The sequence below is a fragment of the Muntiacus reevesi genome, chromosome 1 (assembly GCF_963930625.1).
Source record: "Muntiacus reevesi chromosome 1, mMunRee1.1, whole genome shotgun sequence".
In the NCBI taxonomy this organism is placed as follows: Eukaryota; Metazoa; Chordata; class Mammalia; order Artiodactyla; family Cervidae; genus Muntiacus; species Muntiacus reevesi.
In genome coordinates this window covers 28,329,884-28,347,352 of record NC_089249.1, presented here as the reverse complement: position 1 = coordinate 28,347,352, position 17,469 = coordinate 28,329,884, and the positions used below count along the sequence as shown (strand labels likewise).

The window sequence follows — 17,469 nt, the reverse complement described above, 5'->3', positions numbered from 1 at the left end:
TGCATTGCAGGCGGATTCTATACCTCCTGAACCACCAGGGAAGCCCAATGTAGAGATAGGGCTTGCTTAGAGATCCAAAGTGAGGATCCCGAGGGTTAGAATGTGAAGTCACATGAACGGAAACCCAGTGAGGTTGCCACAGGGTCACTGTCATACATCGCACCCCACTTTGGTGAAGGGTGAGATGACCTATAATCCACCAGGCCAGTGGCCAGATAGGAGACAGGGCAGAAACTCAGAGGGGACCATGGCAAGCAAGCTAATGCCAACTTGGTGAAAGAGAGTTACTGGGCTCAGATCAAGCTCAGTGAGCAGACCATGGGTTACACCACACAGACCTCAGCCAAGAATGTCAGCAGAGCGAGCAGCAGCCTGGCAGACAAGAGGTCTCACCACAGAGAAGCCAGAGCACAGAGCGAGACCCCATCCCCCACGGCCACAAGGTCACAAAACCGCATTCCACCAGGTGAAATACGCAAGGCCGATCATCTCACCCCAAAGATATTAAATACTGTCTTAAAGGGATTGTTTGAATTTGTATAACTAGATCAGAGTCGGGGCTTCCCTGGTGGTTCAGTGGTAAAGAAACTGCCTGCCACAACCCAGAAGGATGGGACGGGGAGGGAGGTGGGAGGGTTGTTCGGGATGGGGTCACACGTACACCATGGCTGATTCACGTATTGTAAAGTAATTAGCCTCCAATTAAAAGAAATAAATAAATTAAAAAAAAAAAAGAAGAATCCACCTGCCAATTCAGCAGACATGGATCAGTAAGATTCCCTGGGGAAGGAAATAGCAACCCACTCCAGTATTTTTGCCTGGGAAATCCCATGGACAGAGGAGCCTGGCAAGCTACAGTCCATGGGGTCGCAAAAGAGTCAGACACGACTTAGCAACTAATCAACAACATATCAAAGCTTAAACAGAATGGACTGAAGTCAGTTTTTTTTTTTCCGGTCGTCCATCAGATGGAGTCTTGATGAGGATCAAATCCACTTTGGACAATGCAGTTTTATTTTTCTTTCTAGTTTATTGAGATGTAATTGGCATACAACATTGCGTACATTTGCTGGGCTTCCCAAGTGGCGCTAGTGGTAAAGAACTTGCCTGCCAATATAGAAGACATAAAGAGACACGGCTTTGATCCCTGGATTGGAACGATCCCCTGGAGGAGGGCGCAGCAACCCACTCCAGTATTCTTGCCTGGAGAATCCCTTGGACAGAGGAGCCTGGCGGGCTACAGTCCATAGGGTGGCAAAGAGTCAGACACAACTGAAGAGACTTAGCACGTGTTGTGCAAAATGTTGATAAAGTGTAGACAAATGAAGGAGCCATGTTTCCTAGCTCCTCTGACAGGCAGAGTAGGTAAGTATGTGACTGAAAATTATGACTTCTCTTCTTTATACCAAATATATGATATTTGATGATGTCAAACTCTGTTATTTCTAAAATTATACAAAGAAATACAGAATATTCTGCACGAATCATCCTTGATCTTTCCAGCCAGAAGAAGTCTCTCCTTATTCTAAATTTCCATACCAAGTTCAATTTTGAAATGTGGCTCCAAGACCATCAGCATCAGTGCTGCTGGGAACTTGTTAGAAATGCAAATCACCGGACCCAACCCCAGACTTACTATATGAGAAACTCTGAGGGGTGGGGCCCAGCAATCTGTATTTTAACAAGTTGTGTAAGTATTCTGATGCTTGCTAAAATATGAGAACTGTGGTCATAACATTCTGTGCTTCTTTTATGAGCTCTATTACATTCCAGCATTATAGTTTTGGTTTTACTGTTCTTTGGTACCCAGGTTTGAATATTCTATGTGACAGACTTTATTTTTCTGGGCTCCAAAATCACTGTAGATGGTGACGGCAGCCATGAAATTAAAAGATGCTTGCTCCTTGGAAGGAAAATTATGGCCAACCTAGACAGCATATTAAAAAGCAGAGACATTACTTTGCCAACATATGTCAAGGCTATGGTTTTTCCAGTAGTCATGTATGGATGGGAGAGTTGGACTGTGAAGAAAGCTGAGCACTGAAGAATTGATGCTTTTGAACTGTGGTGTTGGAAAAGACTCTTGAGAGTCCCTTGGACTGCAAGGAGATCCAACCAGTCCACCCTAAAGATCAGTCCTGAGTGTTCATTGGAAGGACTGATGTTGAAGCTGAAACTCCAATACTTTGGCCACCTGATGCTAAGAGTTGACCCATTGGAAAAGACCCTGATGGTGGAAAAGATTGAAGGTGGGAGGAGAAGGGGACGACAGAGGATGAGATGGTTGGATGGCATCACTGACTCAATGAACTTGAGTTTGAGTAAACTCCAGGAGTTGATGATGGACAGGGAGGCCTAGTGAGCTGTGGTTCATGGGATCGCAAAGAGTCAGACACGACTGAGTGACTGAACTGAACTGAATCGAATCTTTCTTATCACAGTCACCTATAGACTACTGAGTCATCCTTTTCAATTTTCTGCAGATTTACCTTCTGGCTCACTATTACTCTCGCCAACACTTCAGGCATAACTCATAATACTTTCAGTATCTACATAAAAGATCTTTCTCACTTCCTGGTCTCTAATTTAATCAACCCCAATTTTCCCTCTCTGCTTCATCTGCTCACTCTATGAGCATGTTGTGGATCCTTATCATTACCAATAGTAATTACAGACATAAACTTTAATCTCAAGCAGCCACTCTCTCACTACCATCTGCTTCCTATTTTTGTAACTACCCTAATTCCACCATCTTTCAGCCTGCTAAGATCCTACTGATCCACTACTTTTACATGGGTACCCGCCTCTCACAGGCCCTATTTTCCTTCATTACTCAGCTGGCTTATGGGCCGTTGTCATCATCACACATGACTATTTCAATTTTCTTTGTCCTCTCTCTCTTTGTATTATTCACCTAGACAACTGCGACTCTGGCTAAACCCAATATCCCGGTTTGCTGCAACCTGCACTACTAATATCACTAGAGAAAAATGCAAACCCACACCGACCAGTCCCTAGGATCACAACTACTGGATATGTATGGTTGAGTCCCTTCACTCTCCACCTGAAACTATCACAACATTATTATTTGGCTATACCCCCAATACAAAATGTGTTTGGTGTTAAAATCGTAACTACTGGACTTCCAGGGGGTGAGGCAGTCAGAACACATTCTCTTGATTCCGTCCCTCTTCCACTCCTCTGTGTGACGGCTCGCACCTTCTCATCCCTCCTCAAATGCCACAGCTGCTCCCCAGCTCCGACACTCTTCCTGATGGGAGCCTGGTCTCCCAGCTCATGAGGAAATGGAAACAATTGAGACAGCAGTTCCACAAACACCTGCCAGCACACCTCTGCCATTTCCTGGGTCCCCTGCTCTGTTGTTATGGGCTCACCTTGATGGCAGCTAATCCCCTTAGAGAAAACCTCCTGAACAGAGTTGAGCATAGTCTCCTCTCCAATTTGTCTCCTCCCACTCTCTCTTCTTTTCTGCGTTTCATTCATTTATGGCTGCCCTGGGTCTCCGTCGCTGCAGTCTTTCCCTACTTGCAGTGAGTGGGGGCCACTGTCTGTTGTGGAGCTCAGCCTTCTCACTGTGGTGGCTTCTCATTGCACGTTTTCACGGGCTCCAGGTGCAGTCCTTGCAGCATGTGGCCTCTCGGGTGTGGTCTAGTAGTTGTGGTGCCCAGGCTTGGTTGCTCCCAGGCATGTGGGATCTTCCCAGACTAGGGAAGGAACCCATGTCCTCTGCATTGGCAGGTGGATTCTTAACCCCTGGACCACCAGGGAAGTCCCCCTCCCACTCTCTTTTGAATGCTTTGGCTTAGCCCCCATGAATCCACTGAAACTACTCTCATCAACATCACCTGTGACCTCCAGGATGCTAAATCAGTGGTTCTCTGTCCTCATCTTGCTTCTCCTATCATCTACATTTTACACGGTGGTTGACTCCCTCCTCTTTGATCTACTTGCTTCCGTAGGCTTCAGGGATACCACCTTCTCTTGGTTTTCCTTGTATTGACACTTCATTGATTGCTGGTGCCTCAGTATATCTGAAGCATCTAAACAATATTGTGTTCCAGTGCTTAAACACTGGGCCTCTTCTCTTTGGAGTATACCTTCACTTACAGGTTTTCCACTCCAAGTTTAATTCCGAATTCTATATCTACCTGCCTAGACACTTATACTTGTTTGTCTAATAGACAGATTTGAGTCCTACTGATCAACAGCATTTGAAATAAGATGGCTCTGGCTGCTGCATGAAGAAAAGACTTAAGGGGAGCAAGAAATAAAGTAGGGACACTAGTGAGAAAGCTTCATGTAGTAGCCCAGGCAAAGAATAAGATTGATGTGAACTCTAGTGGGGGTGGTAGAGATGAAGAGAAATGGGCTCACTTAAAATTGTCTGAAAGTTTACTCTACTACAAAGCCACAGTCATCAAGACAGTATGGTACTGGCACAAAGACAGATATATAGATCAATGGAACAGAATTGAAAGCCCAGAGATAAATCCACGAACCTATGGACACCTTATCTTTGACAAAGGAGGCAGATATACAATGGAAAAAAGACAACCTCTTTAACAAGTGCTGCTGGGAAAACTGGTCAACCACTTGTAAAAGAATGAAACTAGAACACTTTCTAACACCATACACAAAAATAAACTCAAAATGGATTAAAGATCTAAATGTATGACCAGAAACTATAAAACTCCTAGAGGAGAACATAGGCAAAACACTCTCTGACATAAATCACAGCAAGATCTTCTATGACCCACCTCCCAGAATATTGGAAATAAAAGCAAAAATAAACAAATGGGACCTAATGAAAATTAAAAGCTTTTGCACAACAAAGGAAACTATAAGTAAGGTGAAAAGACAGCCCTCAGATTGGGAGAAAATAATAGCAAATGAGGAAACAGACAAAGGATTAATCTCAAAAATATACAAGAAACTCCTGAAGCTCAATTCCAGAAAAATAAATGACCCAATCAAAAAATGGGCCAAAGAACTAAACAGACATTTCTCCAAAGAAGACATACAGATGGCTAACAAACACATGAAAAGATGCTCCACATCACTCATTATCAGAGAAATGCAAATCAAAACCACAATGAGGTACCATTACACGCCAATCAGGATGGCTGCTATCCAAAAGTCTACAAGCAATAAATGCTGGAGAGAGTGTGGAGAAAAGGGAACCCTCTTACACTGTTGGTGGGAATGCAAACTAGTACAGCCACTATGGAAAACAGTGTGGAGATTTCTTAAAAAACTGGAAATAGAACTGCCATATGACCCAGCAATCCCACTTCTGGGCATACACACTGAGGAATCCAGATCTGAAAGAGACACGTGCACCCCAATGTTCATCGCAGCACTGTTTATAATAGCCAGGACATGGAAGCAACCTAGATGCCCATCAGCAGATGAATGGATAAGGAAGCTGTGGTACATATACACCATGGAATATTACTCAGCCGTTAAAAAGAATTCATTTGAATTAGTTCTAATGAGATGGATGAAACTGGAGCCCATTATACAGAGTGAAGTAAGCCAGAGAGATAAAGATCATTACAGCATACTAACACATATATATGGAATTTAGAAAGATGGTAACGATAACCCTATATGCAAAACAGAAAAAGAGACACAGAAGTACAGAACAGACTTTTGAACTCTGTGGGAGAAGGTGAGGGTGGGATGTTTCGAAAGAACAGCATGTATATTATCTATGGTGAAACAGATCACCAGCCCAGGTGGGATGCATGAGTCAAGTGCTCGGGCCTGGTGCACTGGGAAGACCCAGAGGAATCGGGTGGAGAGGGAGGTGGGAGGGGGGATCAGGATGGGGAATACGTGTAACTCTATGACTGATTCATATCAGTGTATGACAAAACCCACTGAAAAATAAAAGAAAAATAAAAAAAAAATTAAAAAAATAAATAAAGCCGAAAAATAAAATAAAATAAAATAAAATTGTCTGAAAGTTTGAATCAAAGGACATGATAATGGATTGGATGGAGGTGTGGAGAAATTAAAAGATTTTTTATAAAAGACACTATCTCTTCATGTTCAGAGTCATCACAAACTGTCACAAAAATGAATCAAATGTCCTGTCGGTAGCAGACATAAGGGTAGTAGAATGGTGTTAACTTCCTAAGACCAATCATTTCTTAACAGTTTCTTTTCTTGTTGTCATTTTTTCCCCCAGTTTTATTGAGGTATAATTGGCATGTAGCACAGTGTAAGTTTGAAGTGTATAGCATAATGATTTGACTTACATATGTCATGAAATGATTACAGTAAGTTTACTGAACATCTATTATTTCATATAAATACAAAATTAGAGAAAAGAAAAATATGTTTGCTTGTGATGAGAAATCTTAAGATTTATTCTCCTTAACAACTTTCATTTATAATGTAGAGAAGTGTTGATTATCTTGGTCATGTTGTACATCACTTTGCTAGTGCTTATTTATCTTGTAATTAGAAGTTTGTGCTTTTTTACTTTCTTCATCCAATTTGCCCTTCCCCTAACAGCTGCCTCTGGTAACCACAAACCTGATCTCTTTTTCTATGAATTTGTCTGCTTCTCTTCTTTTGAAGTATAATTCACCAACAATGCTGTTAGTTCCTGGCATACAATATATTTCTATACATTTCAAAATGATCACATGAAGTCTAGTTACAATATGGCACCATAAAAAGATATTACATAGTCCTTGACAATAATATAAATATATTCCCACACTGCATATTTCATACCTGTGACTCAATTATTTCTCCAACTTCAAGTTTGTACCTCTTGGCCTCACTCACCTGTTTCTTTTTTCTCCCAACTGTCTTTCTTCTCTGGAAACCACCCTATTTGTTCTCACTTCTACAGGCTATAGGCTGTAGCTATAGGCTCTGTTTTTGTTTTGTTGTTTGGTTATTTGATTTGTTTTTATATTTTATATGCAAGTGAAATCATATAATATTTATCTTTCTCTGACTTATTTCACTGAGTATTAATACCCTCTAGCTCCATCCATGTTGTCACAAATGGAAATATTTCATTGTTTTTCATTGCTGACTAATATTGCATTGTCTATATATATTACTTCTTTATTCATTCATCTCTTTTTTCCTTTTTCAGTATTTTTTTAAAAGTTATGAAAGTATGATAACACATTTACAGGACACTATAACTGGAAAATACAGAACAAGTTTACATACAATTCCACTATATATCACAGTTATTTTTTAAGTAGATAAATTAAGAGTTTTAGTTGGAGTTTCAATATCAAAGTCTCAAAAATTAATAGAATGAATATACAGAGAAGTAGAAGGATATAGTAGACCAGAAAAGCACTGTGAACCAATTCAAGATAATTAAAACCTGTCTAATTTTCACACAATAGTAGGACACAAATTCTATTCGAGTTCTTGTAGACTGTAATGTAGGAGATGTTGGAACAGATCCAAGGACATAAAACAAGGTGCAAAAGTATCATGGGCTAAAGTTATTGAAATCATACAGAATCTGCTCCCTTTTCACTGTGGAATTATGTTAGAAATCAGTATCGAAAGATATTTAAAAAATAGGCCCATGTATTATCAAGTGCAGTGTGACATTTACCAAGAGAGATCTTTGACTTAGCCATTAAAAACCTCAGTAAAGTTAGAAGACTGAAAAAAGCACAGAGGGTGATTGCAGAGAAGAAAACATTTAAATGAAATGAAAAGTGAGAAATTAATATTGAAGATACTTTAAACAAAATCCCATGTATTTGGAAATTAAATGTCTACTTTTAAATGATGGATGTATCTAAGAAGCCTTAACAAGGAAATTTAGCAAATATTTATAATAGAATAAAAATGAAAAGAGAATTTACCAGAATTTTTTGCACACAGCTGAAGCTGCTCTATATAATTAAATACAATGTGGAGTCTTGACTAAGGTATGAAAACATATAGTGAACACTGGCATAAAATTTTGTGAGATTTGAACAAAGTCTGTACTTTAGTTAGTAATACTGTATAATTTGCTAATTTCCTGTTTTCCTTTTTTTACAATATAGTTTATATTCATACTTTATATTCATTCATCTCTTAATGGTCGCCTAGGTTGGTTCCATATCTTGAAAACAATGAACATAAAGGTCCATATATATGTTTTCTGGTTAGTGTCTTGTTTTCTTCTGATATATACCCAGAAGCAGAATTGCTGGATGATATGATAGTTCTATTCTGAGTTTTTTGAGTAATCTCCATGTTGTTTTTTCTATGGCAGCTGCACCAATTTACATTCCCTCCAACGGTGTTAAAAATTTCCTTTTTTCCACATCCTTGCTATCACTTGTTATTTGCATTCTTTTTGATAATAGCCATTCTGACAGGTGTGAAGTGATATCTCAGTGTGGTTTTGATTTGCATTTCCTTGATGATTAATGATGTAGAACATCCTTTCATGTGCCCGTTGGCCATCTGCATGTCTTCTTTGGAAAAATGTTTATTCAGGTCCTCTGCGCATTCTTGAGTACATCTGCCTCCAAACATAAAATTGTTTACCGTGTACAATGAGGAAAAAGGCAATAAATGTTTGTGGACTGATTGTCTCAATGTTATAAGCTAAATCCAACCAAATTTTAGATAGCTCACTAGGAATTCTGAAATCATTTAATTTTCCTCTTTTTACAGAAAATGAATAAGCATCACTCTCATTAATTGCGTGTAAATGATCAGGTTTTCTTCACCATGACATGTGATTCTTCACAAACATAGAATCTAGCCCTTCTTTTAACCTTCATTGAACATTACCTTTAATTTTGTTAAAAAGGAGGAACATTTCTTTCACCGAAAGGCAAGGAAAGAGGAAGAAGATGGATGCAGAAACAGATGTGTTCATAGGATTTTCCAGGGGATGAGCAGGGAGCATCACCCAATGCTTTTTTTTTTCTCAATGAACTGGAATGAAGAAGAGGTAAGAAGTGGGAGAGAGTGAAAGGTTAAAATAGAGAGGAAAACGTGTTAAATGATCAAAGAAAGAGGGGGGAACTGCTTAGAAAATTCCCATTTATAAGATGGAAAATGAATAAATTAATACAAAAGTACTTTTCTGTGAGGGGATGTAAGGATGCTGCTAGGTAGAAATAAATTTCATATTTCTGTGTTCAGAAGAAAAGGATCCATACAAAGTTTAAGCTTTCAGGAAATCATATGCTGTGTAAATAAATTGGATGTAAACTCTTATCTTGAACTTATAAGATTTTAGGTTTATAACTGAAGCAAATAGCTACCTATTTGCCTGTGATAAAAATAACACAGAAAAAAATTAATGAGAAGGAATTCTGTTAATTGTCACTTAAGCCAAACCATTTCCTTTCTTTGAAATTCAGCTGGAAAAGTTCACAGGGTGAGAATTTTGTTGTGAACCCAAGGTACAAACACTCATTGCAGGACAAACAGCGGAAATTATTCCACCATTAATCTGTCAGTCATCAACACAGCCCATTCAGACCATTACAGAGGCTTTATTTGCTCATGGATTTCTGTGCTCTGTCTATATTTCTCTTTCCTTTCCTCAAGAAGGGACAGACATTTAGTCATCGGAATACAGGAGGGACACTGAAATTTATCAGGCTCAGTACTCTGCATATACTTGCCTTGACTTTACATAAATCACAGAGAGTCCATGCATGAGAGTCTCCAGCTAAATAAAACTCAATAACTCTCAAGGGGACCCCTTTCAGGTTGAACGGATCTTCCTTCCATTGAACTGAAATGTTTCCCTGATGTTTCCAGCTCTTTCCTGAGTTTGTCCATTAAAAATTTCCACAACAACTCTAATGTTTATTCCATATGCTATGGTCACCAATAGGGAAGACAGTTATGGTATACTCCCCCAACATTCTTTCTCCAGTTGTCGTTCAGTTGCTCAGTCACGTCTGACTCGTTGTGACCCCATGAACTGCAGTACACCAGGCTTCCCTGTCCATCACCATTTCTCAGAATTTGCTCAAACTCAAGTCCAATGAGTCGGTGATGTCACCCAACCATCTCATCCTCTGTCACCCTCTTCTCCTGCCCTCAGTCTTTCCCAGGATCAGAATCTTTTCCAATGAGTCAGCTCTTCACATTAGGTGGCCAAAGGATTAGAGCTTCAGCTTCATCATCAGTCCTTCCAATGAATATTCAGGGTTGATTTCCTTTAGGATTGACTGGTTTGATCTCCTTGCAGTCCAAGGGACTCTTAAGAGTCTTCTCCAGCAACACAATTCAAAAGCATCAATTCTTCAGTGCTCAGCATTCTTTATGGTCCAACTCTTGCATACATACATGACTACTGGAAAAACTATAGCTCTGACTATATAGACCTTTGTCAGCAAAGTCATGTCTCTGCTTTTTTGATACACTATGTTTCTCATAGCTTTCCTTCCAAGAAGCAAGTGTCTTTGAATTTCATGACTGTAGTCACAGGCCACAGTGATTTTGGAGCCCAAGAAAATAAAATCTCTCACTGTTTCCACTTTTTCCCCTTCTACTTGCCATGAAGTGATGGGATCAGATGCCAGAAATAGCCAAATTCTGGAAAGAATAAAATTAAGGCAATTATATTTCATCTTTATGATAAATAAAGATTGCTTACCAAAAGCCAATTTCACATTTCAAATAGCTAAATAGAACAGAATTTTACCAGAACAACTTGTGAACCAATAGTAGGAGAGAAAAATATCTAGTGGGAAAGAGTGTTCTCTGTGTCTATAACATTTGGTTTGATTATAAACTGAGTACATTTGATTTACTTTTCACAGAGTTCTATTAGAAAACTGTTCGGTCTGCTTAAGACTGCTTTTCTTTCTTAAATTACAGAGGTAATGCCAAGCCATAGTGACCCATTACGGGCTATACAATTCTGTTGCTAAACTACATAAGAAAAGCTGATATTTTTCTTACACTCTGTGCCTCTTAATGCATCACCCTTGGCCTCTTCCCTCTTTCTCAGCTTCATTCCTTTTCTTCATAGAAGTCATTGGCTTACATTAAAAGTGTACTTTAGAGGCTCCCCAAGTGGCTCAGTAGTAAAGAGTCTACCTGCCAATGCAGGAGACATGGATTCGATCCCTGATCTGGGAAGATTCCACATGGCACTAGAGCCCAGTAGTCACAAATACTGAGCGCATGCGCCGTAACTACTGAAGTCCACTTCACTAGAGTCCATGCTCTGCAATGAGAAGCCACCTCAGTGTGAAGCCTGAGCTCTAGAGAGCACACCCTGCCCACTGCAACTAGAGAAAATCCTGCAGCAATGAAGACCCAGCGCAAGTGGGAAAAAAAAAAGGAGGGGGGGAGTGTACTTTAGCTTGCTGCCCAATTTTTCCAAGAAGAAAGCAAAAAGTTAATTAGAAATAAATAAATACTAAAAGGCTGTCATTAGAGCATCACTTCTTTAATGTAAAAAGGGCTTATTCTAATCATTTCATTTCTCTTGAATTTTCTCATTCATAAGAGTGCTTTTATGTACCTCTTTTCACAGGAAATGTCTCCATGCAATGCAGTTGTTCTGCCATGAGCAGGTTCAACTCAGGTGGGTAGATTTTTCTTTTTTTTTTTTTTTTGAGAAATTGTTCACACTGAAGACATACTGACTTCTCTCACCCAGAAACCACAGGTCCCAGTTTCTCTTCTGCTGAGGCAAAATGGTTCTCCCCAACTTCTCAACAGTTTTCCGGCCAACTTACTAGTTCATGATCTTTCCATTTCATAAGCTTAACCATATTAGTTATCATTAACCCACCCAATTAGCCAAGACCTACCAGTGTCACCCAAACCTGTCACCAAGTAATTTCTGCTCAGGGTCTCCTGTGGACAAGGACGTTTTATTTATTTATTTATTTATTTATTTATTTTTTTAGCTGCTCTTTTTTTTTTTTTTCAGTGGGTTTTGTCATACATTGATATGACAAGGACGTTTTAAACAGATGACTGGAGCCCGAGGGCATTTTTGGAAGCTGTCAGACTTGATGGAAATGTGGGAGGACGCCTCAATACTAGTGGGAGTGTATCAGCCTCCGTTCCAATCTTAGTGCTTCCACTTCCTAATTCTGGGACTTTGGGTCCATTGCTCAACACCTCTGTGCTTTGTGGCTTTTCTCTGTCCTTAAGCCATGTACTGAGCCCCATGGAGATGGGTACCTCCAGCCTATAACATCCAGACTGACCTCAGGCTTCTAACTGTTTCAGTTCAGTTCAGTTCAGTTACTCAGTCATGTCTGACTCTCTGATCCCATGGACTGTAGCATGCCAGGCCTCCTTGTCCATCACCAACTCCTGGAGTTTACTCAAACTCATGTTCATTGAGTCGGTGATGCCATCCAACCATCTCAGCCTCTGTCATCCCCCTCTCCTCCTGCCTGCAATCTTTCCCAGCATCAGGGTTTTTTCAAATGGATCAGCTCTTCACATCAGGTGGCCAAAGTATTGGAGTTTCAGCTTCAACATCAGTCCTTCCAATGAACACTCAGGACTGATCTCATTTAGGATAGACTGGTTGGATCTCCTTGCAGTCCAAGGGACTCTCAAGAGTCTTCTCCCAACACCACAGTTCAAAAGTATCAATTCTTCAGCATCCAGCTTTCCTTATAGTCCACCTCTCACATCCATACATGACTACTGCTGATACGAAATCGGAAGGGGGAAGAGCACTGATTTCCCCAACACCTCACTAGTCCCTGCGATGGTCACGTCCCCTGCTCCCGCAGTCCCCACACCACTGGAGCTCTGACTCATCCCATGACCGACAGCAGCTCTTCCTGGAGAAGTTCTTCATCAGCTCTAGTACCGTTTTCTTTCTTTCTTTTTTTTTTTAGAATTTGTAGGTATTTTTTTCTAAACAATATTTTTTTTTTCATTTACTTCTACCGTTTTCTTGACTGTCCTTTCAGCCTAAAGGTAGGAATGGCTTCCTACTGTGGCTAGTTTCCTGGATGCCTCAGCATGCCTGATTGATTCCCTCAGATCTGCCTACACATCTGCAAATAGTCCCTTCTTTGAATTTGCTTCAGAATTTCATCTCTGTGTATCTCCTATTTCTTGTTGGAGCCTTGACTAAAATACCTCATTGGGCTGTTGGAAGGATTAAATAAATTAATATGTATAAAGTGCTTCCCAGGTGGCTTCCCAGGTGGTGCTAGTAGCAAAGAACCTATCCGCCAGTGCAGGTAGATGTAAGAGACACGGGTTTGATCCCTGGGTTGGGAAGATCTCCTGGAGGAGGGCATGACAACCCACTCCAGTATTCTTGCCTGGAGAATCCCCATGGACAGAGGAGCCTGGTGGGCTACAGTCCATGGGGTCACAAAGAGTCAGGCATGACTGAAGCAATTTAGCATGTATGCACATATAAAGTACTTAGAACAGTCCAGGGCACAGATTAAATACTCTGTGATTAGCTGTTGTTATCACTGAGGCTGCCATCTCTTGCTTTCCTATCAGTCTTGGAACATAGAGCACTCCAGTTGCCAAAATATTGAGTTGGCCAAAAAGTTTGTTTGTGTTTTCTTATAAGATGTTATGGAAAAACCCAAATGAACTTTTTGGCCAACCCAATAGATAGGGATCCTATCTCTAGAAAGCTTTGAGTGTCTGGAGGGCCTCCACCAACCTCCCTCCATGAGGACATTAGCACAGGCTTGGGTGAGAAACTAGAGTGAAACTGACTCAGATACAGATGGAAAATCAACAAGCTGGGGCTTGAGGAGCTCAGGGAGTCTCAAGAAGTAAACCGGCAGAGACTGAAGAACTCAGTCCTTTTGGCAAGATTTGGGCTCCAGGAACGGAAAATTAGAGGAGTCTTTGATAGATTGGATATTTAGAGGGGATGGCAGAGTGCAGGGAAGTATAAAATGCCAAAGACCAACTTCCTCTACTTCATAACTTGGCCAAAGGCCAGGCTGGCTCTTGTCCAAGTTTCTGAAGATCAGGTGGACTTGAGTGTTTGGCACTAACAGGATCTTATCTTAAAGAGTGCCAGCTGGCAGAGTTCAAGTTCACATATTTATACTGGTGGAATCTAGTTCAGGCAGGAACCAAGACCATTCTTTATTAACAGGACTGAGGGCATAAATAGAGGATTAAGAGGCTGTACAGGGTGGTGGTTGAAACGTAGGCCCTTGGGACAGCCTGACAAGATTCAAAATCAGTTCTACCACCTTCTTAACTGGACAGCACTGGGCAAGCCACTCAGGCTCTCTAAAGTCTCAGTATTTTAGTCTGTAAAAATTTTAATGACAGATTTCTACCCTGAAAGTGGTTATGAGAACTAAATATGGAAATTAAGGTACAGGGCCTCATACGGTGCCTTAAATATAGTAAGTGCTCAGAAATGTTTGTTTTCATAATTCTCATCATTATCATGATCACCATCATGGTTCTTAATCATCAACTGATAGAAATCTTGCAGGCATATGCTAATGAAAGGGTAACAAGGTTTGTGAAGATACTATAAAGGACATGGAAGTTATACTATATGATGGTATTAAGTCAACCAACTTATTCTTTCTCCTTCTGTCATCATAGGGCTTGCCTAGTAGCTCAGATGCCTGCAATGCAGGAGACACAGGTTTGATCCCTGGGTTGGGGAGATCCCCTGGAGAAGGGAATGGCAACCCACTCTAGTATTCTTGCCTGAAGAATTTCATGGATGGAGGAGCCTGGCAGTCTATAGTCCATGGGGTCACAGAGTCAGACACAACTGAGTGACTAATGCTATGTATAGCAGATGTCATAATAGCAGATGCCCAAATTTCAGACCCAGGAGAATTGCGGTCAAGAGCCAAACCTCAAGGTGTACCTGCTCTTTAGTATAGTGATTTAAAAGTCAAGTTCCAACCTTTCTACCCATGGATGCCACCCAGTAAGCATTGTTAAAGTGTCCATCTACCCTCGCCGCTGCACAATTGTCTAACTCAAGAATCTCCCAAAGAACCCAAACAGCTGTGGAAGCTCTTTGTCGGAATTTTGAGCTTTGAAACAATTGAGGAGCCATTCTGAGTAATGAGGAACACTTACAGACTCTGTGGTAATGAGAGCTCCAAACACCAAACACTCCAGAGGCTTTGGGTTTGTCACCCGTACCTCGTGGAGGAGCTGGATGTGGCCAGGAAGGCAAGGCCACGCAAGGTGATGGAAGAGTTACGGAGCCCAAGAGGACCATCTCAGAAAAAGATTCTCAAAGTCTTGGTGCCAACTTAACTGTGAAAAAAAGATTTTTATGGGTGGCACTAAAGAAGACAGTTCTACTCCAGGTGGTAGTAGTGAAAGTGAAAGTGAAGTCGCTCAGTCATGTCCGACTCTTTGCAACCCTGTGGACTGTAGCCCACCAGACTCCTCTGTCCATAGGATTCTCCAGGCAAGAATACTGGAGTGGGTTGCCATTTCCTTCTCCAGGGGATCTTCCCGACCCAGGGATCGAACCCAGGTCTCCTGCATTGCAGGCAGATGCTTTAACCTCTGAGCCACTGAAGAATATCACTAGAGAGATTATTTTGAACAGTATGGGGAAACTGAAGTGTTTGAAATCATGACAGACTGAGGCCATGGCAAAAAGAGAGTCTTTGCTTTCGTAACCTTTGATACCATGCCTCTGCGGACAAGACTATCAATCAGAAATACCACACTGTGAATGATCACAACTGTGAAGTAAGGAAAGCCTAAGCTTACCAAGAGAGGATTAGTGCTTCACTGGCTGGTGAATGAATGATGGCCAGTGATTTCGGTGGGACTGACAACTTTGGTCGAGAAGGAAACTTCAGTGGTCGAGGTGGCTTTGGTGGCAGCTGGGTGGCGGCGGATACGGAGGCGGTGGGGACGGCCATAACGGATTTGTGCTATGCTTAGTTGCTCAGTTGTGTCCGACTCTTCAAGCCCCCAGGCTCTTCCGTCCATGGGGTTTCTCCAGGCAAGAATACTGGAGTGGGTTGCTGTGCCCTCCTCCAGGGGATCTTTCCAACCCAGGGATCAAACTCAGGTCTCCCGCATTGCAGGCAGATTCTTTACCATCTGAGCCACCAGGGAAGCCCAAGAATACTGGAGTGGGTAGCCTATCTCTTCTCCAGGGGATCTTCCCAAGCCGGGGATTGTACCGCAGGCAGATTCTTCACCAGCTGAGCTACCAGGGAAGCCCCATAATGGATTTGGTGATGACGAAAACAATTTTGGAGGTGGCAAAAGCTACAGTGGTTTTGGCAGTTACAATAGTCAAGCTTCAAATTTTGGACCCATGACAGGAGGAATCTTTGGAGGCAGAAGTTCAGGCCCTTGTGGTGGTTAAGGTCAGTACTTTGCCAAACCATGAAACCAAGGTGGCTATGGCAGTTCCAGCAGTACCTCTGGCAGCGACAGAAGGTTTTCATTACTGCCAGGAAACAAAGCTTAGGCAGAAAGGATAGTCAGTCAGGTGATAGAGAAGCCACAGGTTATAACAGACTTGTGAACTCAGCCAGGCACATTGGTGGCAGGGCCTAGCTGCAACAGAGAAGACATGTTTTAGACAATACTCGCATGTGTGAATGAGAAATCTCCAGGACTGTGTTTGTGACTAATTGTATAACAGGTTATTTTAGTTTCTCTTCTGTGCAAAGTGTAAAGCATTCCAATAAAGTGTTTTAGTTGGATTTTTTTGTACCCATGCTACTGATGTTAATTGTAATAATCTAATCATGATGCTGAATAAATGTGTCTTTTTTAAAAATAAAGTTCTATAATCAGACCCATCTGAGTTCAAATTCCAGCTCTGCCACATCAGAGTATTTTGACCTTTGGGTAACTGACTTTACCTCATTAAGCTTCAGTTTTCTCATCTGTGAAATGAAAGGAGGAATAGTTCCAACCTCCTAGAATAGTTGTGGGTTTTGAGATGATGCAGCAAGCATTGTCTCTCATTAGTTTACTTCCAACAGATGAAAGTTGTGAGAATTCAAATGATAACTAAAATAGAAGGCATTAAAAAAATTTTTTTAATAAAAATAAAGTAAAATAGAAGGCATCCCTAAGGACATTTGGGGGCTCTCACAATTTAAAAAATTTGACCATATCGGTAGGAGAATTGACTAGAAAGGGGCATGAAAGTAAATTCCTAGCTTTATGCTCATTTGTGTCTGATTTTTTACAACCCCATGGACTGTAGCCCACCAGGCTCCTCTGTCCATGGAATTCTCCAGGCAAGAATACTGGAGTGGGTAGCCATTCCCTTCTCCAGGGGATATTCCTGACCCAGGGATCAAATCCATGTCTCCTGCATTGCAGGCAGATTCCTTTCCGTCTGAGCCACCAGGGAAGCCCATGAGGGTAATTGTGGGGATGGTGATAAAAATGTTTAATTCTTGTTCAGGGTAGTGTATAGAGTTGTCAAAAATTCATTGAATTGACTTGTAAGATCAGTTCATATTATTGTATAAAAATTATACTGCAATGAATAAAGAATAG

At 41.1% G+C, this 17,469-nt stretch overlaps 1 pseudogene; it reads left to right on the top strand.

Annotated features, from left to right (window-relative positions):
* Positions 1–318: 318 nt before the first annotated feature.
* On the top strand, positions 319–16,433 carry LOC136165254 (heterogeneous nuclear ribonucleoprotein A1-like; annotated as a pseudogene).
* Positions 16,434–17,469: the final 1,036 nt, after the last annotated feature.